Source organism: Nyctereutes procyonoides, unplaced genomic scaffold, assembly GCF_905146905.1.
Source record: "Nyctereutes procyonoides isolate TBG_1078 unplaced genomic scaffold, NYPRO_anot_genome, whole genome shotgun sequence".
Lineage (NCBI taxonomy): Eukaryota > Metazoa > Chordata > Mammalia > Carnivora > Canidae > Nyctereutes > Nyctereutes procyonoides.
In genome coordinates this window covers 76,171,352-76,196,698 of record NW_026575140.1, presented here as the reverse complement: position 1 = coordinate 76,196,698, position 25,347 = coordinate 76,171,352, and the positions used below count along the sequence as shown (strand labels likewise).

Genomic DNA, 25,347 nt, shown 5'->3' with positions numbered 1-25,347 from the left:
CATCTGATGGGAACAGGGAGCTCCTGTGCTGGCAAATACAGATGAGGAAGGGGAGCTCCTAGGGGGGGCCAGAACAGAACGTAGAACTCAGCAAAATGGAAGTATCAGCACTTTGCTAGCACCAAACATGTGTGTCTGTGAGCATCAATCCAGAGGTGAACAGCAGGGCCATGTGGGACAAACAAAGGGGAGAGCTGCTATTGTCCTGACCAAGAGAACTTCGGTGGCTGTGGAGGGGAGGGTGGGAGGAGCAGAAGGGAGCAGGGGTGCACCTTGATTATCTGGGGTTCACCCTTCCAACACGTTCTTAGCCTGAAACCCTGATGGGAGCACTGTAGCTCTGGCTACAATGAGAGACATCAAGAGGAGTGGGAGGTGACAAGGAGTTGAACAGCCGTGTTTAGGGAAGGCAGCTGGAGGATGGCCCTCAGGATACATTAGCTCCCCTGGCCAGCAAGGGGCACAGTCATGCCCAGGCCCACCAGCCAGAGCCCAGCTGTAGGCCCAGGAAGAGGGGTGAGAGAGCCCAGGCCCCAGATATGGCTGGATCCTCCAAACTGGGGGGGGGGGGGGTGACTTGCCTCAGTTTACCCCTCCAGACAAGAAGGAAGCACAATAAAAAGCCAGACCTTGTGTGATTTAAAACCAAACACACCGTCTCTTGGCAGTAACCATCATGATCTGTGACTGTCTCAAGCCTCAGATCAGGGTCAGGGGACAGAAAGCCAGAAAAGGGAGAACTAACTGAGGCAAGGCCCTTAGAAGCTCCTTAATCTCCCAACATCTTCATTTAATCCACCTATAAAATAAAGATAGCAGTACCCACGTCAGGGGCTGCTGAAAGAATCAAAAATGTACGTAAATCACCCAGCAGGTGCCTGGCATTGGTGAGCACTCCCCAAATGAGGGTTAGACAGAGCCCGGAGAAAGGGACCCTGTGGCATGAAGGGCCTAAGATCCCACTGACATGGGTCACTGAGGCATGCATAAGTCACTGTATGGCCAGACTTGGAGTTCCCGAGAAGAGACCCAAATCCAACTCAAGGGAAGGAACAAAGCATATTTATGCATCCAGTATCACTCTACAAGTGAACTGAGTGCTGCTTATATTTCAAGCCTTGTGCACAGCCTAGAAAAACAGCAGAGAGGGAGAGAGAGAACCGCCCAGCAACTGGCAGCTGGACATGACGGTGCAGGGAATCAGTACTAAAAGTTCACCTGGGACCAGAGACCCCAGGCACCAGGCTGACCCACACAGCCAAAGGCCCCTTTCCAGGAGGACAGCAGAGTCTGCAAGACTATTTCATTCTATTTCCCTGAGAAAGATGAAGTCTTGAGGCTGTGAGGAAATGTTCTACAGAGGCAGGGTGAAGTCGAGAACTAGGGTTCTAGGGCCTATGGGTAAGGGCCGGCCAGCTGAAAGGAAGCAGAGGCAGGGTGAGGGGCAGGTGCCGGGGTAGAGTTCAAACACTAAAGAGAAAGAAGAAAAAGCCAATGGGAAATAATCCTTCCTGGATGAAAAGAGCACTGAGGCCTCCTGGCCCCAGACCTTGACCTTGGGTATAGGTATGTAACTTGAGTTGGCAAGACGCATCACTAAGAAAGACCAGGGTCTCAGATTCTGCCCCACCCTGGCTACGTGACCCTGTGCCCCTTACCTCCCTCTCTGGCCTCAGGGGCTTAGGTAGACGGACCTTTGAGGCCCCTTCCTTCTCCACCCTTCTAAGAGTGAAGGAGAAGTAGCCTTTACATGTGAAAATGCCAGCCGCCCAGGCAGGGCTGTGTATGGGTCCCTCCGGCCCTTTTGGCTATCAATACCTTTTAAATATATATTACAAGAGACAAATGTGCTCTGCCCTGCTGAGGACAGCTGTTATTGTGGACAGAGGGGCAAGGCAGGCAGGGGGTAGTAAGAGGCCCAAGGGGGTCCTCTTTGAGAAGGGTCATGTTTTGTTTTCTGAGATCCCCCTGCAGGCAGGGAGTGCAAACAGGAAAGCTAAAGGGTCCCAAAGCTAAAGGGTCAAAGGCTCAATGCCTTTGTGCATTTTTCAAACATTCTGAGCTCTATCTTCCAGCAGCTGCATCGAATTCAAAAGGCTCAAGAGAATGAGACACGGATAGCCAGCACTGAGAAAGTTCCAGTGACTGAGCCAATAGGCGTTCCTGAGACTTTATCTTGGGCCCAAAGCAGTGTCTCCAATCTTTCAAGGCCTCCCTAGACAGGTCTTCACTATTTAGAAGATGGCCAAAGGTAGGATTTTTGAGATCTGCTAGGAAGAGGCCAGGCACTGCATGCCTACAGCCTGCAAACTGTTTTGTTTGGCCTGGGCCATGAGTTAAAATGACAGAGTACAGTGGCTCTCCCAGACCAGCAGTGTAAACATTACCTGGGAACTTGATAAAAATGCAAATGTTTCTGACTCTCTACTGAATCAGAAACTCGGGGTGGGACCCAGCAATCTGTGTTTTTGCCAGCCTTCCACATGATGAGAACCAATGAAGTAGCATAACCAGACAGGGGTCATTCCGAGGCCCAAATACAAGCTGTTTAACAAGTTTTGCCTCCCGCTTGGGCTGCTTGTTGCATTTCAATTACCAGCCAGCTGGGCCCCCGACTGTGTCCGTCTCTAGTGACCCTTGGCAGAGAAGGTAGTTCCAAACTGAGCAAAAGCTCTTGGTGACCAAATGCCCATCAATGGATAAATGGGTAAACAAAACACAGTATATACACACAATGGAATATTATTCAGCTTTTAAAAGGGAAGAACTTGAAGGCATATAATGCTAAATAAAATAAGCCGGATACAAAAGGGCAAATATCGTATGATTTCACTTCTTTGAGGTAGCTTCTATGTCAAATTTATAGAGACAGAACAGAATGGTGACTCCAGGGGTTGGGGGAGAGAGGAACAGAGAGTTAGTATCTAATGGCTACAGAGTTTCAGGTTGGAAAGGTGAAAATTTCTGGAGATGAATAGCAGTGATGGTTGCATAGCAAGACCTCTCCGAATCATCTACCCATATCTCCCTGTTATTTCCAGAATAAAGTCCTAACTTCCTTTAGTTTTTTTTTTTTAAGTGCGTTTCTTTTTTTTTTTAATTTTTTTTTATTTATTTATGATAGTCACAGAGAGAGAGAGAGAGAGAGGCAGAGACACAGGCAGAGGGAGAAGCAGGCTCCATGCACCGGGAGCCCGACGTGGGATTCAATCCTGGGTCTCCAGGATCGCGCCCCGGGCCAAAGACAGGTGCCAAACCACTGCGCCACCCAGGGATCCCTAGTTTTTTTTTTTTTTTTTTAATTGGGGTAAAAAATACATTATCATAAAACTTACCATCTTAACCATTTGGGGCACACAGCTCAGTAGCATTGGGTACATTTACATTGTTGTGAAACATATCTCCAGAACTTTTTCTTCTTGCAGAACTGAAACTCTATAACCCATCAAACAACTCCCTTTTGCCCTCTTCTCCCCAGCCCTGAGTAACCACCATTCTACTTTATATAACTATGAACTTAACTATATACCTCATATGGGTGGAATCAGACCACATTTATCCTTTTATGACTGGTTTATTTCACTTAGCATAATGTCTTCAAGGCTCACTCATGTTGTAGCATGTGACGGAATCTTCTTCCTTTCTAAAGGCTGACTAATATTCTATTCTAGTGTATGCTACATTTTGTTCATCCATCCATCCTTCTACCTCCTGGCTATTGTGAATTGTGCTACTATGCACACAGGTGTGCAGATACCTGTTAAGATCCTGCTTTCAATTATTTTTGGATATATACCCAGAAGTGGGATTTTCCAAATCATATAGTAATTCTACTCTTAATTTTCTGAGGAGTTGCCATATTGTTTTTCCACAATGGCTCAAGAGTGCACCACACAACTCTATATCCTTGTTAATACTTATTATTCTTATTTTTTTTCATAGTAGCCATCCCAATGAGTGTGAAGTGATATCTCAGTGTGTTTTTTTTTTTGTTTTGTTTTATTTTTAGATGTTATCTATTTATTCATGAGAGACACGGAGGGAGAGGCAGAGACAGGCAGAGGGAGAAGCAGACTCCATGCAGGAAGTCCCATGCAGGACTCCATCCTGGGACCCTGGGATCATACCCCGAGCCAAAGGCAGGTGCCCAACTGCTGAGCCACCCAGGGGTCCCTTACTGTGGTTTTGATTTGCGCTTCTGATGATTAGTGATATCAAACATCTTTTGATATGCTTATTGGCCCTTTATTTATCTTTGGCAAAATGCCTATTCGAGTCTTTTGCCCATTTTTCAAACAGGTTGATTTTTTTTTGTTGTTGAGTTGTAGTCCCAACCTTAACATGAAACACAAGGTCCTTCCAGACTTGGCCCAGCCAACCTTTCACTCTTATCTCTGACTATTCCCTACACAAGTGGTTCTCAACATAGGCAGGGGTGGGGGGGATGAGGATGGTGCTACTTTGCACACAGATGTCTGGCAAGTCTGGAGACATATTTGGTTGTCACAATCTGGGGACTGGAGGCCTTGGATATGACTGGCATCTAATAGAGACCAGAGATGCTGCTTAGTATCCTACAATGCCAGAGTAGGCCCCATAACAAAGAATCGTCTGACCCAAAATGTTGAGAACACTGCCCTGCACTATTCCCTGGCAACTCTTCCATTCATTATTCTAAACACTTTGCCCTTGGCTTACACCCTGACCTTCTGGCACACCTCCCAGGCCACCCTGCAGATTGGATCCTGCAAACCCCACTCCTGCTGTAAGGCCTTCCTTCCTTACTAGTCTAGTTAATTCACAGTAACTCCCTGGCCTCTGAAAACCTACTCAAGATTAGCCAGTAAAGACCTTGTATTATGCTTGCCGCCGCCCACCCCCCTACTGCTTATACACAGTAGGTACCAGGTATGCAATTACTGATCAGTTGCCAGGCAGTAAGAAAGAGAACTGGCTGGCAGGGTGGTCACCTCACTCTAACATTCCAACACCAAGAATATCATACTCCAAGAAATTTATGCCCCATCGGACCCCAAATCCAGGCACTGAGAACCCTAAGGACCAGAAGCATACAGAGAACCCAATCTAAGCTATTTCACCTGGCTTCTGGCTATCCCCAAGAGCAGGCCAAGGCCAGCCACACACAAGCAGAGGTGGGTTCCAGACATGCGACTTACTCACCTCCAGCAGCCTGCCCCTCTGAGTCTAAATGCCCATGGTCTGGGTGCTGAAGCTCACAATCAAAAGGTGATAAACTGAATTCGTGAAAACGATTTAGCAAACCCAGCAGCCAAGTGACTGCCAGCGACTTTAATACAGAGTCCTGCAGAGCTGGAACAATTACGCCATATCAGTTTGGAATTAGTAAGATCTCTGAATAATGCAGCTGGTTGCTCCAACAGCAGCATCCTTGACCAACAAGACCACGCTCCAACCACTCAATTGGAAAGGCAGCTCACCAACCTTGGCAGCCTGTTCCCTCCCCCTGAAGACTCACCCAGCGCCACAGCTGACCAGTACCTGGCCAGGTAATCCAGCAGGCTAGACCGCACAACATTAGGTGGCTCTGCCTGTCTAAGCCAGCAGGCCAGCCTTGCAAGCAGGATCAAAGATGAATGAGCTGCACCTGAACTTCGATCCTGAGCAGCTCCTAACTAGCTCACTAGACCAAGCACCCTGACACACCCATCCCTGCCTAGAACCCCATTTTGGAAAGATCAAGATAATAACTCCATAGTCTAATACTATGTGAAGCAATTCACATAGGCCATCCTATTAGACATCATTATCTCTATTCTGGGTGTCAGAGGCAAAGTAACTTCTCTCAGGTGACACAGGCACTAAATGGCAGAGCTAGGATTCAAACCTTGAGCCATCCGATCCAGAGCCATGTTGTTCTCCCCATGTGACATTGTAAGAATTCTTTTTCTGTAGCAAAATGGCTCCATGGTTCCCTCCAACCACTCATCCCTGCCGGTGCTGCCTTCCCCGGGGGCCTCTCACCCCTGATTGTCAGTGTCATTACATTAGGCTTCTTTTCACTCCAGCTCCCATTATATCATCTCAGCCTGGCATTGTAAAGCAGCCCCATCATAAACATCAGCTTGATTATAAGCAGAGACTGTTGCCTCTAATAAATAAGCATGCGTAATGTATACAGAGGGAGAAAGAGACACCTCTATATTTTCAGTTTTGTAAAGACAAATCGCCTCGATTGTTTAATCAATAAAAATGCCTCTCAACTCCTACTGTTATTACAAAGCAATTTCAGACAGAGTGAAAAAGAAGCATCACATCTGTATTCCTGTCAGGACAGACAGGGTCTGATTAGGGCGACAGATGAAGGATTGGACCCAACACCCGACCACTGGAGGCCTGTGTCTGGTCCCCCCTCACTGCGGTGCCAGGACAGAGGGGGAATGAACAAGTGTCTTGATTTCAACTGCACATCAGGTTTGGGGAAGTTCAAAGCACAGAGAGATTCATCTAAATTGTGGGGTTTGATCCAATCAGGGATCCCTAGGGACAAACACATTCTCTGGGTCAGAGAAGGGCAGCCTGACTGGCAGGGCACAAAGAGGGGGCACTAAAAGAGAAGTGCACTCATCCTAAATGTCCTCACTGTCACCTCCAGCTTCCCATTCCTCCAACCACTGCCAAGTGTAGACAAAACCTTCTCATAGCCAACAAGCTCCTCCTCCCTGTCCTTCTCCCTTCCTGTCTCATGGCCTCCACTCCTCACCATGGCCCTGGTTATTCACGTAAACAAACATGTGAGGGCAGAGGAATGGTCACGACCGCACAGAAAGTCTATCATTGCTTCGCCCAATGTCTACACATGAAAGTTTAAACCCTTTTCTCTAAATAAGAGCTCTTCCTGAGTTGGCCTTGTCTTCTTCCAGACTCAGCCCCCTCCCCATCCTCCCACCCAGGCATCTTCTCTCTGGCTGCTCCAAACTCTGCAGTTTCCTGAAGACCCTACACTTCACACTTCTACGCCTGTGCACATTTGGATCCATCCCCTGAAATGCCATTCCCCAGGTCCTCTCTTGGCAAATTCCTACTTATTCATTAAGACCCAGACCTCCTCTGAGGCCCTTCTGTGCTCCCCCCTCCCTTACTCCTTGCCCCAGAACCCTGCCACCCCTTGCACAAAGCTCTATTGCTGCTGCACTCAGCACATGGCACTCTAAGTGTTGGCTTACCTGTTTCAATGCACCAATGACTTGCAAAATGTGTATCTCCAGCCTTTACTTCTGTCCTGAACTCCAGACTCCTTTGTCAGCTGTCTCCTTGCCAAATGCTCTTATGCCTCATGGGCTTTTCCAAAACATAACTCCAACTCCCAACTCCCAAACTGTTCTCCTCTATCTTCCCTCATCTTAGAAAATGGCACCATAATCCAACCAGATGCTTGAGCCAAAACTCAGTGAACCTTAATTCCTCTTTTTCCCTCCTGTTCCACATCCAAACATAAGTCCTATGAATCCTATCTCAAAAACATATCCAATATAAAAGTAATTCAGTGGAGAAAGAATAGTCTTTTCAACAAATGATCCTGAAACAATTGGATATCCATTTGCAAAACAAAACAAAAAACACTAAAAAAGACAAACAGAAAAAAATCCTTAACCCATACCCCTCACCATTAAAAATAAATAAATAAATAAGCTCAAAATGGATCCTGGCCCAAAATGTAAAATCTAAAATTACAAAATTTCTAGAAGAAAACATAGGAGGAAATATTTATGACCTTGAGTCAGGCAGTGAGTACTCAGATACAATACCAAAGCACAATCTATAAAAGAAAAAAACCGACAAATTAGACTTTATCAAATTAAGAACTTCTGCTCTTCAATGGCACTGTCAAAAGAATGAAAAGATACAAAAGAGTTGAAAGCAAGGTCTCAAAGAGATATGCTTACAGCCAATTTTATAGCAGCATCATTCACAATAATCAAAAAGTGTAAGCAAGGAGCGTCTGGGTGGCTCAGTCAAGTTAAGCATCCAACTCTTGGTTTTGGCTCAGGTCATGATCTCAGGGTTTTGAGATGGAGCCCCACGTCAGGATACCACACTCAGCGGGAACTCTCCTTGAGATTCTTTCCCTCTCCCTCTCCCCCTGCTCTGCCCCCTTCTCTCTTGTGCCTGCATGCACTCTCTTTCTCTCTCAAATAAATAAGTAAAACTCTTTAAAAAATGTAAGCAAACATATGTCCATTGACATATGAATGGATAAAAAAATGTGGCATATACATACACTGGAATATGATTCAGCCTTAAAAAGGAAGAAAATCTGTCCCATGTGATAACACAGATGAACCTTGAGGACTCTATCTTAAGTGAAATAAGCTAGTCACAAAAGGATAAATACTGTAGGATTCCACTTAATGAGCAGCCAAATTCAGAGAGGCAGAAAGAATGGTCGTTGCCAGGGCCTGGGGGAGCTGGGAATGGAGAGCTATTGCTTAATGGGTGTAAGATTTCAGTTCTGAAAGATAAAAAGAGCTCTAGAGACTGGTTACACAATAATGTACATGTATTTAGTGCTATGGTACTGTACACTTAAAAATGGCTATGATACTAAATTTGTGTTATGTGTATTTTACTGTAATTAAAAAAAATAGAAACTACAAAATCTGGACCATCAAGATAAGATTCTCATAGAGGCTGTCTTCTGAAACCATTCTCTGAATGCCAACAGAGGAGTGGTCTGTGATAAAAGAATTATGCTTGCTTTAGTCCTTGTTCTATTTTCATGAATATCCTTGGTCTTGTGATTTAAGAGAGAGCAAGCCAGAGTGAGTGAGCATGAATGGACAAGCCAGAGAGGGGAGAGAATATGTGCAAATCAGATATCTGATAAAGAACTTACATCCAAAATATATAAAGAACTCTCAAAACTCAATAATAAGAAAACTAACAAACAATGCAAAAATGTACAAAAAACTTAAACAGATACTTCACCCAAGGAGATAGAGGAAAGACAAAAAGGCAGATGAAAAGAAACTGATACCATTAGTCCTTGGGGACATGAAAATTAAAACCACAATGATATATCACTCACTATGTATCTATTAGAATGGAGAACAGAATTTTAATTTTTTTTAAAAAAGGACAATACCAAGTGTTGGTGAGCACTCAAGGCCACTAGAGCTCTCATACCTTGCTAGTGGGTATGCAAAATCATACCCCAGAAAAACAGAGTTAACAAAGTGAAACATACATTGACCTGATGACCCAGCAATTCTACTCTGGTGACATGACCCTGGTGACATGAAAACTTAGTTCACATAAAAACCTGTACTCGATGGCTTACAGCAGCTTTACTTGAAATTGCCAAACATGGAAAACAGCCCAAACGTCCTTCAAGTGGTGAATGAATAAATTGGTATTTTCAAAGATTGGAATACTACCCAGCAATAAGGAGTGAGCTCCGCATTTCTGTGGCAGCATGGCTGGCTCTCAGATGGGCTGCGCTAAGTCAAAGGGACGCATGGTGCTAAGGTTCCAAAAGTCACATACTATAGGATTCCATTTACGTGACTTTTCTTTAGAAAAGAGAAACCCAGAGGGACAGAACCAGATCAGCAGTTGGCAGGGGTGGGCGGTGGGGGAGAGGCTGAAAATGGGCATAGGGGAACTTGTGGGGTGACGGGAACATCCCGTATCTTGTGTGGCGGTAGTCACACAGTGTGCGCACTCATCAAAATTCACAGAGCTTCGCACCACATGGTGAGTTTTAACGTATGCAAAGTGTACCTCAATAACACAAGGAGAACACACATATCTGGATCCTGCCCAAGGGACATCTATCTGCCGCTGCCGGGGCTGCCCTGTGTGCAAGCCACCGTCAGCTTGCAGCCAGCCTGCTACGTCACTTTTTAATTTTTCCTCCCCTAAAATGTATTCTTAAAGAGTAGTCAGAACTACTTTTTTAAAATATAAATCAGATTATGTCACTCCCTGCTTAAAACTCTGCTGTCTTCTCATCTCATTTGAGAGTAAAATCCGAATTCCTGCCCAGCCTGCAAGGCCGTGCCTGGAGCTCTGGCCTCGCCACACACCCTCCCCTTCGTGCGCCATGAGCCAGCCGCTCAGGCCACTTTCTATCTCTCGAGGACACCAAGCATGCCCCACGTGGGGGATTTTGCTCCAGCCTCATTCCCTTCATCGGGAAGGCTCTGCCCTGACCTCTGTGTGGAGGGCTCCTTCTGACCTTCCAGGTCCAAGCATTAAACGGTCACCTCCTCAGAAAGGTGCCCCATCAGGTCCCCCTAAAAAGCTCCCCAACTCACCCTGCACCCCCACACTTCATCTGTCCCAGGGTTTTCATTTCATCATGACACGTATCACATCCTGATCATTCTCACTCACCCCTGGTCATCCTTACTCCACTAGAGTGCCATCATGCCAGCCTTAGCCTCTTTGGAATCCTCTGTGCCAGGGCAGGGCCCGGCACATGGTAAGTACATCACAAATGCTGCTTGGGCCTACTGTTATCCTCAGGAAGGAGTCTGCCTCCGAGCCTTCCTGGCACTCACCTCGGGGTGGGAGGTAACCCAGACACAGGGCAGGCACAGCACTGCCCGCGGGATGTCCCGCCCTCACCCCCACTCTGGGTGGAATAGTAACCTAGAGCTTGCAATGGCCATTGAGTGGCAAAGCCAGGGCTCAAATCCAGCCACTGGGGAGCTCGTGGCGTTAGCAACCGTCCCCACCTTTCATTCTGAGTACCTGTGGAGATGGGCAAAGTTGAGCCATGCAAGAAAGGAATACATGGCAGGCCGCCTAGGGACCTGCTGGCACGTTGGGCCCAGCCCCATGTCCTGCTGCGCAGCTCCCAAATGGTTCTCAGGTTCCAGAGGCTGCTTATACCAGGTTAGTAGTAAAAGCCAAGCATGTATCTGACACTGCATCAGGTACCTCTTTTACAGGAGGAAGGGAAGGTGGCTGACGTCAGCTCACTGGGTACCTGGTACCACCCAGAAGTCCTGGCTGTTTTGCCTCATGAACACCCAAGACAACCCTGTGAGGCTGGCAATAGCATCCTCACTTTTATGTGACCTCAGAGAGGTCACACCCACTGTAAGAGGCAGAGCCTTCTGGAGTCCACATCTAGAGCTGTCCATCACATGCCTATGGGCAGCTCTAAACTCCCGCCTCTCTCTGGCTTCCTGGGCGTCTTTAATCCAGCGCACTGTCAGCCGAGAGTGGAGGCGCGGACCAGGGAGCCCCAGAGGAATGTGGGCTGTGCCCACCTCTGTCCCTCCGTGTTCTCATTTCTAGGCTCCTGCAGGTGTAGACTCACAGACAAGACCAGCTTTGACCAAATGTCCCTGCCCTGGGAAAGGCAACCACTGCTCTTCTACTTCCCTGCTCCCGGCCTCATTTCTCTCCTTCTCCCCATCTGCCCCCTCTCTCCCTTTGTCTGCCTGTCTCTGATTCTTTGTCTCTCGCACGCGCATGCACACACATGCACTCACTCGCACACCGCAACTCCTTCTCCAACCCACTTCCTTCAGCTGCTCAGCTCACTCTGCCAAAAGGACAGGATCCTGACAGATCAAGGCTCTGGAAAACCCGCTGCAGGGGATCAAGGGGATCAAAAGGATGCCGGGGCTGCAGCTGTGGTCCCCAGGACCAGAGCCATGGAGTCTGTGCACGCACAGGGGCTCGTGGCTGCCTGGACCCTGCTCCGCATCGCGTTCCTCATTAAGCCCTTGGCACCACTACCTACCCTGTGTGGGCTGCGCTGCACACCTGGCCGCCGGAGGGGAGGGGCGCCGTCCAGCAGCTGCTCCGGGGCAGCCCAGCTGCAGCCCAGCGGTGAGGCTGGGGAGGGCTGCAGAGAGGAGAGCAGGGACTGGCATAATTTCACGTCTGGCCTTTGCTAGCCGACAGGCGAAATGACTAGATCCCCTAGCTATCTTAATTAGTTGCATTTTACAATCCCCCAGTCTGGCAGGAAATGTCCCATTAAATCTTAATGGTCTGCCTTCCAAGAAACCCCAGGCCCTCTGTCCCCTTGGTGGACGCCTAGCCCTGGAAGAGCAGAGTGGGATGCTGGGGGGGGGAGGGGGAGGAGAAGATGCACACCCAGGACACGGGGTCAGGAACGAGCTCCCATCCAGCTTTCACTGGGAGACCGTCTTCAGAACCTGAAGGAAGAAGGTCCTTCTAAACCAGGAGATCTCCAACATCCCATTCAGTGCTTTCCACAGGACCTCACCCCCTCCCGCTCTCCTCTGAGGCCACAGCCCACTCACCACCACCCCCACCTCCATCCCAGGCTTTTGCTTAAGGTCTCCAGGCTCCAATTCCACAAGATCCAGAATCTGGGACAGAACTGTACCCTGCTCCATGTGTGCGGCTGAGGCTGGGGTAAGAATGTCTCTTCGAAAGAGACACCACGTGACCTTCAGGATGATTCATACATTAACTACCTGGATAAACAGTTTCTCCTATATCCTCATTATCACCTCTCTTGCTGAAGCTACAGTGCAATATTTCTCTTTTATATCCAGAGTGGAAGATGCTGCTGGTGACTCCTAGGGAGAGGGGGGAAATAACAAGGAAGGAGAGGGAGCAGAGTCTGCCCAGCTCCCATCCCAACCTGGGCATGCCCAGAGGGAGCTAAGGTAAAATCTCAGGCAGGAAGCTGAAGGTCACCTGGAACCAAACAACCACCAACCTTGTCCCTGGCCCAGCACAGGCTGGTGGTCACAGACAGGCTTAGGGAACACGGGCTCACGAGGACCTATCCAGCTCCAAGAGCTCCTTGCATGACCTTGGCCTTGTCACCACTTGGGCCTGCCTTCCAGAAGCACTGCCTCTTGCCCCTGGCCAACGTGGCTATCCATGATCATCAGAGCTATAAGCAAAGTTCCTCTTCACTGACCTTGAATTAAACCCTACACGTTCTTGGCTGGACCCTTTCCTTCCTCTTCTCTCCCATCTTACATTACCTTTGGCCTCCACCCGCTCAGGTCATGAGAAAGCCAACCAAAGGTGTGTGATCCCTCCCTGCTTCCTCCACCACATCTGGCCAGTCAAAACTCTCACCAAGAGCATCTGCCTCTCCATACTCCCATCCGTCCCCTGGGAAGGGAGGCAGACGGGGAGGCCCCAGTCCTCCTGAAGTCCAGCTCTGGCCAGCAGACAAGACAAATCTCTTACCAACTTCCATTATTGCAACCCATTTGAAAGTTATATTGTGGATTCTTAAGATGTCAACAATGAGGAATCCTATTGTCCCACTAATTAATTCAGCAATCTCCCTGAAATAATAGGAGTTGTAATTGTAATTCCAAACTCACCCCTCGACCACTGGAATCAACTAATTAAACAACAATTAGCCAGCACCAGGCTTTCATGGGGAAGATGGACTATTCCTTTTTATAGCTACAATTAGGCAACACATTCAATAATCAGAATGAAATACAAATTTGCTGAGGAGCCCAGGAAATTATGGCCATTCATACTCTGTTTTCCTATGGTCGCCTCCTCAAAAATACAAGGGGCTGCGTCTTCCAGCAGCAGCAAAATGCCATGTGGACCACGTTTGAGCCACTCTGCTCAGGTTCCCCTTCAAGAGCTTTCTGCTATTCAGTTCATAAGCACAAGGTGAGGGCGGAGGGTGCTGGATGCCTACCTGGAGTCACATCCCCGGTGGTGCCAAGTATGAGGTCAGAAAGGCTGGTGGTGTCTGGGGGCAAAATGGCAGAGAACTGGCCAAGAGCAGGAGTTGAATAAACAATTCTGCCTGGGGTGGTGTGTGAGGCACATGCCCCAAATACATTCACACTCTCACAAGCACACCCCATTCAGAAAACCCTCTATTTCCTGAAAAAACGCTCCAGTGGGATATTCCAAAGAAAGCCTGGAAGATGGTGGGAAGATGCAGGCTTCAGAGGGAAGTTCCATGAGGAGCCACTGAATAAGGTGTGAAAATTGCATCAGGTCAAAGGCAGTGTCTGGGCAGTGACAGAGGAGAAGATGCTGGAGACAGTACATGGAAAGTACCCTCGGCCCGCCATGGGCTGAGCAGAAAACGCAGACGCCTCAGATCTCACAAAAAGTACTCATGTCCTCAAAAAGAGCGAGCAAAGGATCCCAGCATTAATGTGCATAACTGAATCATCTCGGCTGGTCTACGTGAGGGGTGGTGGCTATGGCGGGGTCCTCCGAGGCTGAGAGAGATGCTGAGAATGGTGCTCATTCACCCCTTCCTAGAACTCATAGAAGGCAAGGTGGGGGTAATTCCCCAAAAGCACAGGAGAGCTTGAGGAGAAATTTAAGTTAAGGGATGTCTTTGTAGAAGATGTTGGAAACACCTTGATAGGAGGGACCCCTTTCCTGGCACTCGGTTTGGACCTAGGCGCACAGTAGGTGCTCAACAGACATGGGTTAAACAGAGGTACCTGGTTCTGGACCACCCTTCTACTCAGCAGGCACTATGGGTGACACAGAAGAAGAACCATCCTCCCCGCAGACCGGTGGAGTGCTTCAGGGGAGAGGAAGTGATGCTCTCATGATCTGCTCATTCATTCGTTCAAGGACATTTATGGGGCATCTCCGCCATACCAACTGTATGCCAGGTGCCAGCGGTTCAATATGGGCAAGACAGGCCCAGTCCCTGCCCAGACGGAACTTACGGCCCATCCTAGGGAAGTGGGACAAGCGAATAGCCAGGAGGAGTGAGAAACGCAGTGACAGGGAGGTAGAGGGTATTAGAGCCTTTACAAAGGAAGAGAAGTGGAAAATGCACGGGAGTGAGCCAGGTGACTCCGTTTCCTCCCTCATTCTTAGAGTTAATAAGAATACCTGCCTCGGGGCGCCTGGGGAGCTCAGTGGTTGAGCATCTGCCTTTGGATCAGGTCGTGATCCCGCGGTCCTGGGATTGAGTCCTGCATCAGGCTACCTGCATGGACCCTGCTTCTCCCTCTGCCTATGTCTCTACCTCACTCTGTGTCTCTCTCACAAATAAATAAAAGCTTAAAAAAAAAAAAAAAGAATACCTGCCTCTTAGGGCTATACTAAGAATTAAATGGGGGGGATTAAATGAGGGAACCTGTGTAAGGCATTCTTTCAGGCTCTGTCAGTGTTTGCTCATGATCATCACCGCCCCCCTGCCCCACCATTCCCTCCCTGGGAGAAGACCTTGAACCATAGCGGTCCATCCTGCCCAGCGGCTCCAGCTTAGATACCTGCTTAGTGGGCTGCCCCCATCCATTCAGGCACAACCACGCAGTGTGGCCCCTACTCTATTCACCAGCACTTACGGAGCCCCTGCCGCATGCCTGGTGCATGTGAGGGCATGTTTGAACTAGGGAAGACATTCATGACTTGTTCTCAGGAAGCTCACAGTAAGGCTGCATAGAAGATACGTAACAGAGAACTAAATCTCGCATGGGATAGTCTGTCCTAGAGGCCCTGGGGTTGGTCCCAGAGGTGAGAGGATGTGTCACAGGAGATGTCCTCAGGGCTGTGACACCCCCAACCCCTGAGCCAGTGGAGGGGAGTCAGCAGGAGTCCCAAGGCCTTACCATAAGCTGCGCTTCAGCCACCTTCCATCCAGGCCTCTAGGAACTGAAGAGCCAGAGCTCGAGCACAGGCGGAGCTGTCAGTCCAGGCCGCCCACACACACAGAAGGGGCTGGGAGCAGGGCCTGAACCCCAAATCCTGGACCCCAGTGGCTCCCTGACTCCTGATTCACACTCATGCACACATACTGTCTGTGGCGGCCAAGCCCACAGCCCACTGAGTCCAGGTTCAGCCCGAGCTGCTCCCCTGCCCACTACTGGCCTGCCCTCTTACACACCTGCGCTCAACCGTTTTGATTCCCAAGTGTTCCAGTGCCAATGATCCATCCTCACGTCTACCTCCTCCTCCCACCCAGAGAGATGAGAATTGAGCTGCCATCAAAGAACCCACAAGCTTGAGCTCAAGATTGCTGAGCAGAGGCCCAGGGTCCTCGGAGGTTGTGGGGTAGCCTGGGTGAGCAGTGGGGCTCTGACTAGTTCATTGCCTCCCTGTTTTCTTTTTTTAAGATTTTATTTATTTATTAATGAGAGACATACACACACAGAGAGAGAGAGAGAGAGAGAGAGAGAGAGAGAGCAGAGGGAGAAGCAGGCTCCACGCTGGGAGCCCAACGTGGGACTCGATCCCAGGTATCCAGGATCAGGCCCTGGACCAAAGGCAGGCGCTAAACCACTGAGCCACCCAGGGATCCTGACCTCCCTGTTTTCGGCTCAACTTCTCCACAGCAGCAGATTGCCAAGGCCCTTTTTATCATGCCCCAGCTCTTGGAAGCCATAAAGAGTCTGATTGAGCATCCTCAGAAACACGTTCAAGGGGAAATTCTCACACACACCAGTACTGATTTATCCCCTGATGACAATGGCAGGATTAGCTTTATTGATCAAGCATCACCATCAACAACAAACATTTATGGGGCTCTCACTCTGAGTAAGGTGCCTGTCCTGCAGCCCAAGCCGTACCCGGAGGACCCCATACTGTGTGAGCAAAACCAGCTGGGCTCAGGGCCTTGGGGTGACTACAATCTGCAAGAGCTCACACTGCCTCAAACACACTTCAACTACCTCAAACATGAGGTGAGATGCCATGATTTCATCATGCCAGAACCTAGACCTTTATTCAATCCAGAATATAGCATGGAGTGAAGGAATGAATGAATGAGTAAACAGCGCAGAATCACATCCAATGGCTTTGGGGCTAAGTATCTAATTTATGGATTACTGAGGCCTCTTGTTTTCCTGTCTTCTTGCAGAATGTCTAATGGGCTTCCTTGGGTCATTTCATAGCTAATTTCTATCTCTCAATCAGAAGCAGAGGGAGGGAGCAGAGGAAACGTAAAGGGGGAAAGTCACAAATCAATCAGTGTTGTTCCTTTTGGCAGTTTGGAGAAAGGTTTTGCGGGAAGATGAAAATTAATGGCTAAAGCAGAGCTTGGGAATTATCTGTGGATTTTACTTATGCATGACTTCTGGCATCCCTGGCCATCTTGCTTCCACTCTGCCTGGAAAACTTCCCAAGGAAGGCAATGCTGTAGGAGGGGATGAGGGAGGGCAGGGAGCCTGCAGCCTCCTTCAGCAGGCCAGGCAAGTCCTTCCAGAGACAGCCTGGGAGGAGGACCAGCTCTCCCGCCCCAACTGCTGTCACAACACGCTCTTACCTACTGAGTTACAAGGGACTGGATGGAGAGAAGAGCCTGACATTCTCCCCGATGCACTACGCTTTCTCTTGCTTGATTCGGATCTGAATTTTTCCAGGCAAAGGTGACCAGGCATGTTGTAGAGGGGATCCCCTCCTCTGACCTCCTGCTAGTTCAAAGGAGCATGAGCAAGGAGGGCTGTGTGGCAGACAAAGGGAGGAGGCAGTGATGGCCTCCATCCTTATAAACCACATTCTCCAACACCAAGCAGACCCTGCTACCCAGAAAAGGATAAAACACCAGGCCGTCCCACAGACCCTGGGGCTTCCCATGGGGAGACCAAGGCCCTGGACAGGGTCCAGGCACGGGTGTAGGGCCCTGGAGAGGCACACATCAACAATGGGGCTGGCCAGGGAGGAATGGGAGAAGAGGGGAGGGATGTTAGGTGAGGCCAGGTGGCTGACGAGTGGCAAAGACCAGGGAGCATGGGTCCTGGCTATGGTAGAAGGCAGTCAGATCACAGCGCAGACCGAAGAAGAGCACTGGACTTGAGCCCACGGATCTGGGTTCAAGTCACAGTGCTGCCCCTTCCTAGTGTGACATGTGTGAGGGCCCTGCCTTCCTAAAAATCAAAGTCCTTTAGCAGGATGAAAAGATAGGAAAAAAAGGCCAAGGGGGCTACAGAAAGCAGGAGATCCTACACAGGCAATAGGAGATGGCAGTGCCCCAGGTGCAAAAGGCGGCCACCCAGAGCGTGTTAGCACCACATCATGGACTGTCCTCACCAGCCCTCTGGATGCTGCACACATCTTCCGAACCTGAGAAAACTCCTGGTAAATGTGCTCCATCAAAACAATGGAGCAAGTTAAAAAAGGAGAGGACACAAGGCCCTAGAAAGGAGGAATGTATATTACAAAAAGGAGAAGGGCATTCCTGGGACCAGAGCGAGGGAAGTCCTAGGGTGACAGCCCCACCACAGGCCTAGGAGCAAAGCCAACCAGACATTACAGCGGTGTCCAGAAGCAAAGTCTCCGAGACACGTGTCAGAACTGACCGATTGTCTGATGAGACTGACCTTCAGGAAGATTACTCTCACAGGCTATTGGTAAGTACAAAGAAAATTAAAGCAAAAAAAAATTAAGCAGAACAAGGCGGTTATTAACTTCAGGAAAAGAAAAAAATAAAAAGAAACATAACCATAATATAATAGTCAGCTGTGAATAATAGTCAAATAGGTACAATGTAAATCCTGACTATTGATTTAACTAGAATTTAAATACTCTATATAGAGGGTGAGAATCAGGGGATGGCAGTATAAGAGAACTAAATCCTCATTAGCATAAATAGAAAGTCAATTGATAATATAATTAATGCATTAAGCCAAACTATACATACATATTATTTAGAACTCTAGAGATATGTAAATGTCAGAAGAAACAGATAAAATGTGGAAAGCCATTGCTCCCAAGAGGGGAGCCTGAGGGGTTAGGGAAGGGTAGGGCAGAGAAATACCATTTATTGTTAGAGCCTTTTGATTTATAAACCATGAGCAATTGTTACAACTAGTTATTTTTCTTATTGGTAAAATACACAAAATAAAATGTACCCTCTTAATCATTTTCAAGGGTGCAGTTAAGTGTTAAGTAAATTCATGTTGTGTACAATAGGTTTCAAAAGCCTCAAGCGCCGACCTTCTCTGGTTGGCAGGGGAAGGAGGCTTCCCAGTGAGGCAGGCAGCGGGCTCTTCTTCCCCTGACCCCTGTCCCCTAAGATTCACCTTGTCCCACTCATTATCGCTGACACCAAGAAGGTAGGATGGTCTAAGAAACAGCCACCACCCGTTCCAAGGAATGCTTTGCTACAGGCACAGGTCCTTCGCCTTAATCCCAAAAGCACCTCTGATGAGACTGGAATGATTAATTAAGACTTTTCTAACGGTCTGGAAATATGAAAGGGAAAGGAACAAGAGGGACACTCATCCACCCAATCTGGCCTTTGTGCATCCACTTAGATCCTCTCCGAGGTTCCCTGGTCACCATTCCTAGCCACGGCCCGCCGCACGGAGACAGCACCATTCCCTGTGCCCAGCTTCCTCCAAGTCTGTAGTCACCAGCGCAGGGCCCAGAGTTTCTCCCCTGCCGCCCTGAGGTCCTCCTGACCACTCCCGTTTCCTGGTTAAGGACCTTCGTCTTGTCCCAGTGACTGACACTGCGTGGCACTACCCGTTAGGGAAGCCCACAGCTCCTGCTCCAAATCAGAATTCAACATACGAATCTCCAAGGGGGGACACCGACACATGGAAACGGCTGGGGGCGCAGGGCGGGGGGGGGGGGGAAGGGAGCCTCTTATTCTGGACAAAGTAGTAAACTTTCCAAAGCCTCAGTCTTCTCATCTGTAAAATGGGGATGACCGTGTCTGTTTCAATCTCAGGGTGCTTATCAAGATTGCACCAGATGAGGGCAAAAGGCAGCAGTGTAAACCACAAAGTCTCTTACAAATGTGAATTATTACTGTTAATGATACTTTTTGAAAATCGGCAGACTACAAAGAGATCTTTGAGTGGCAGGAGACCAGTGCACTGAAGTTTAAAAGCCTCCACCACGGGTAGTCCTGTCCCAGGTTAACCATTGGGTACTGTCTGGTTGGTGTATTATCCAACCTGCAGCAGTGCCAGCTGCCCTGCCTGGAGCTACAGACGCCCCGGGCACAGTCCTTGATGCCTCAGGCAAATGGCTCCAAACACCTGTGCCACTTCCCCTCCATAAAATAGAATTGCTCACTAATGCTCTCCGGCTCCTTTCATACAAATGGCAACAGCCGTTGTTCTTATTGGATTGTAGATGAATCACTTGGAAAATATTTTTGGGCACATTATAGAGGCAATAACATAAAAGTACCTGGGAAATGGTTCTGTTTTGTTTTCCACTTTGCAAACCCAAACTGGAACCTGGGGTTGTGTTACATATTTTTTTTGTCTCCTCTCTCTCTCTCTCTCTCTCCTCTCTCTCTCTCTCTCTCTCTCTTCAACAGAAGTGCTTTGCTCATTTCCTCTCCGTGCTGGGAAAAGCGACACGTTAATCACTCCTGAGTGGGAAGTGAAACCCCTGAGAGGGTCTAGCTCAGTCTTTGGCAGGAAGAATTTCAGCGAGGAGAGGTCGGCTTTAAATGCCAGCCTTCAGATTTAGGAAGAGGGACAGGAAAGACGGTGGTATACATCTCTGTCTCCACTGAGGACAGAACAGAAAATGGCAGGAGTAAGAAGTCAGGCTCTACCCACAGACTTAACTTGCGATCATCTTAAATAGACCCTATTCTAATGAAGCGTGGATTTATGGGGCATCTGAGGCCTTACTCGGTAGTAGGAAGGAATGTGCAGTCCGGTCTCCTCTCTCAGTCATCTCCTGGCTGGGTGACCCTGGACAGGTGGCTTAACATCTCTGGAACCCAGTCACTTCCTCTGAAAAGATGAGTAAATAATATCTTAGGTAGATCAGAAGATCTTGAAATCTCCTAGAGTTTGAGAGCTACAATTCCTCATGCAAGGGCCTCTACAAATGAAGAATCTTTCTTTCCTCCTTTTCATTCGTCAACTGCAATCGGAGACCCAGGGTAACAGGCAAAGCATAGGCTCTGGAGTCTAAAGGACCGAAGTGCAAGACCAAGCTTGCCATTCACTAAACCCTGGGCGTAGGACTTGACCTGTCTGGGCCTCACGCACAGGGCCATCACCAAGATGACAGCTGCTGGCACCCCACAGCTACAGCTCGGGAGCGCACGTCACCCCTGTTCTGGAGTGAGTACCAAACTCATCCCCCAAGCCAGAGCAGCCACGCGGCTCAGCAACTCGCCTCTGATTTCCTGTCGTCACTTTTTACTTCCTCTAGGAAAAGATGGCTTTGTCCATTCCCTACCAACTAATATGCTATTAGTTAAGTTTTCTCTTGTGGCCTGATATTACCTCTGAATTCTAAGTGGAAACATTGAGATGTAAGGAAGAGCCGGGGGGCCCCGAGTAATTAATGAGACAAAGCCCCGAGCCAGGCCCTGTATTTCTGCTCGGGTCTCATTAACCAGCCAAGGCTGCCCCGGGGTTGGAGGGCCTCCTCCCCCCTACCTGTCCCTCCCCACTCGCTGGCTGGTCTCTGTTGTACCTCCTACAATATTGGATCTGTTAAATGCTTTATATTCCGTTTGCCAACGCAGGGATGATTCAGAACAAGATTGGGTTATTACAAATTCAGGAGGCACTACACACACGGCTGTCATGTTTCAGTTACCCTTTCTCTCAGTTTAATAAAATTTGCCACACTCACACAAAGCCATCTTTTATCGTTTTCCCTGCAGTTGTAACAACTTGTCCGGCTCCCTCCTGCTAATTAAAGGAGGAGGGGATGCAGCAGCTCATTGGAAAGCGAGTTTCCGGAGAGGCTGTCCACATCCTCGCAGCCACTTAGCTCGGGTTCTCCCGGTCCTTCAACCGCCCGCTCCTCCACGAGCCGAGCCCTAATGAGGTCAGCGGCTGGTGGTGACGAGGCAGGCTCGGCCACCTCCACCTCGGAGGCCGGCCCCTCCGCCCGCCAGCGGGAGAGCAGCGCGGCGCTCCCCGGAGCTCCCCAGGGGCGCATGACGCGGGCTCCGCAGTCCGTCCGTCCTCCCACGCCCGCCCCAGCATCACCGCCTCGGCCGGGGGCAGGTGCCAGCTCCCCGGGGAGGGGTCCCCAGCAGATCAGATCGGGCAGGCCTGGGAGGGAGCCCCCCCCCGCCCCGCCCCCGCGCCCTGCCCCCGCACGGAGCCCTTCACCGGAAAGGGGGAGGAGGCGGGAGAGAAGGAACTGGGGGGCGGAGAGAAAGGGGCGCTGTAAACAAAGAGCTGCCCTTGTGCGAGGTCCTGAGATGGGTCGCGAGCAGCCGGCTTCCGGGAGGCCCACGCTCCGCGGGTCGGCGCCCTCGGGGGGCCTCCGGGGACGCCACCTCCGCGCCGCGCCGCACCTGTCCGCGGCCCCTGCGGAGCAAGGAGGCGCGGGCACGACCACTGGGGGGCGCAGGCGGCGCCCCCGGGCTGCGGCTGCAGGGAGCCCCGGGCCTGGGGACCAGGGCACCCCCAGGGCGGCGCAGGGAGCCGCCCCTCCCCGTGGGGCCCTCCCCACCACCACCCCCACCCCCACCCCCACCCGAGCCACCCGTCTCCTCTCCGGCTCCTAAGGCCCTTCCCAACCGTGCGCCCTGGGACCCCGCTCCGGGCGCTACGCCGGGGGGTCGGAGCCCGCAGGACGGAGGGCAAGGCCGGGGGGGGGGGGGGCGCCCCGTCGGCGCCCCGGGCCCTGTTTAGCATGCGGCGGCCGTCGCCCCCTCCGCCGCCCGCGCCCCGCTCCCGGCGCCCCGCGCCCCGCTCCCGGCCGCTCGCCGCGCGCGCACACTAATAAGTTTACAAATGGAAGCCGGTGGCGCCGGTTGCAATAAAAGGCAGAAGCTCCGCTCCGGCGCCTCAATGAGAGCATTTTCCGCCGTAACAAGGGGCTGGATTCAGCTGCCTGGTGCCGGCTGAGCGGGGCGAGTTGCCAGAGTAACGCGGGCCTGGCGCACACGCGGGGGGAGGGGGCCGCGGGGGGGGCTCCAGGCTGCAGCCCCGGGCCCTGCAGCGGCCTCCCATCGGGCCCTCCCCGACACCGCCGGTCCCCACCCCAGCTCCCCCCCACCATGGCCACCCCCTCCCCCGCCGCCAAGCCCCAACTCCCAGCCTCTCCAAGGCTCCCCCCGCAGCTTGAACTGAATTCATGAGACACACCTGGCACACTGACTCCGGGATGGACAGATCATGTGCCAGGCCCTCCGGCATCAGTCAGGAGTCAAACCAGACTGGTGGCTCAAGGTAGGCCCAGGAAGCGACCCCGTCCCAGGTGTGGCAGGTGCCAGACCCGGCACAACAGGCAGGCAGATTCATAAATTCTCTGAACTGGAGGTGGGCTTCTCTGAAGCTCCAGGAAAGGTTGGAGAGGAATTCAGAGCCAGATAACCGGGAGTGCCACATCTAATTTCCTTAGATGGAGGACCAAAGGAGAAAGTTCCAAAAGTGCTTAGGTCTGCTAAGCTGAGAGAGGGAGCCAACTGGATGGGGAACAAAACCCACCCGGCCCACCTTTACCCACAGGATAGCTGCTGTTGCTCCCTGCCAGCTGCTGGCCTAGCTTTTGGCCTAAGACTGAACTGCATTTGGGGTCCTCAAGTTTTTAATTTTTTTAAAAGCTTTGTATTTATTTATTCATAGAGACACAGAGAGAGAGGCGCAGACACACACAGGCAGAGGGAGAAGCAAGCTCCATGCAGAGAGCCCGATGTGGGACTCGATCCTGAGTCTCCAGGATCACGCCCCGGGCTGCAGGCGGCGCTAAACCACTGCGCCACTAAACCACTGCACCATTGGGGCTGCCCTCCTCAAGTTTTTAATTTTTTTTTTAAATTTATTTATGATAGAGAGAGGCAGAGACACAGGCAGAGGGAGAAGCAGGCTCCATGCACCGGAAGCCCGATGTGGGATTCGATCCCAGGTCTCCAGGATCGCGCCCTGGGCCAAAGGCAGGCGCCAAACCGCTGCGCCACCCAGGGATCCCCCTCCTCAAGTTTTTAAACATTCACATTTGTCTCCAGAAAGTTACAGTTGCCACCCACCGTGCTTTCTTCCCAAGAACACAGAAATACAGGGATTGTCTTATCTCCTTTTTCACAAGCTTCTTCTTGGGCACCAGTTCTCCCAGCCCCCCAGAAGGTGTTCTCTAAAGCCCAGAGAAGCCAGGGTGTCGGGGAGCTTGGAATTTGGAGCTCCAAGACTAGGGGCTTCCCGACAGCTGCCTTGCGGATGGCCATATGCTAGTAACCTAGAAGAAGCTAGGTCCAAGCACAGTGCCTGCTGGCCAAGCAACCCCTAGGCCATACAAGAAAGGAGGCCAATCATGACACTGTCCATATGTCCAGTACAGAAAGAGTCTACTTCCTTTGTAAGAGACAAAGACGGGGTTTGCCTGGAGGGGACAGAGAGGTGGGAGCTGGGCCAGCTGGACCCCCGCCTGCATAAGTGACATCTCAATAATCACATGCATCCCAGAGCCCCGTGGTCAGAATGCATCCACTTCCTCCACACAGGGCCAGAATGGGGCCCACGGCCACGATGACGATCCCCACTGCCACCAAGCAGGTGGGCCACACGTGTCTGGGGACATGCTGCCCAGCCTGGTCTCTCAGACCTGGCTCCTTCCTTCTTCATCCATGACACCCCCCATGTCTAATCACCACTAAGTCCCACTGATTCTATCTTCTAGAGTTTCTCAAGTTTGTACCCTTGCAGATCTCAGCTTAAGCCTACATTTCTCACAAAATTGGCCATAGTCTCATTTTTTCCACCTCCTATTACCCAGCCACCCTACCACCACCGAAGGATCTCCACCTGTTCCCTTTTGTTTAAATCCTCCTGGTGTCTTTGGCCTGACATACAAGGCCCTTTGTGTCTGATCTCTGCCACTTCTCCGGCTTCTTCTCTCTCCCTCGTTCCAGCCTGCTTCCTGTTACCAAGACACAAATTCTCACTCAGTTCTGGGTATTTGTTGAAGCTCTTCCCTCAGCTTCATAACACCCTACCTCTGTTTCTTCCCTGGGCTGGCTCTTATGCATCCTTCTGGACTCAGCTTGGGCATCACCTCCACCAGGAAGCCTTCCCTATTCCCTTCCAAGACTGAGTTTACCCCCTTAAACATACTCACCTGCTCACCTCCTAGACTGAGCTGCTTAGGAGCAAGGCCCGACTCCCTGCCGAATTTTCAACAAGGCCTTATTAGCAAGTGATAAAAAGTGATTTCAAGTCAGATATGGGTTTGATTCTCATCTCTTCCATCTGGGAAGGCCACTTCATTGCTCTGAATCAGAGCTTCCTTATTAAAACATAATATTGTCTTAAGATTCTTGGGGCTAAATGCATTAATGTGTTTAAAGGCTTTAGCACGATGCCCACAAGGTAGGATAGTCTGTTCTAACTATTACTTATATTTCCCAGGCATCTAACATATCAGGAATGTCCCAACCGCTTATCCATGCTTTCTGAGTAAGCGAATGCATGAAGGGAAGAACATGATGTGGCTCTGAGTCACCACACCTGGCCATTCTCCCCTAGATAAGCTTTG

General features: G+C 50.3%; 1 protein-coding gene across 2 annotated transcripts in view; it reads right to left on the bottom strand.

The window, feature by feature from the left end:
• GRIK4 (glutamate ionotropic receptor kainate type subunit 4) overlaps nucleotides 1-25,347 on the bottom strand; it is a 421,461-nt gene that overhangs the window by 352,211 nt on the left and 43,903 nt on the right. For both annotated transcript variants that reach the window (XM_055306214.1, XM_055306215.1), the window contains exon 2: nucleotides 20,532-20,636. The gene's annotated coding sequence lies outside the window, so the exon portion shown is untranslated. The remainder of the gene's footprint in view (nucleotides 1-20,531; nucleotides 20,637-25,347) is intronic.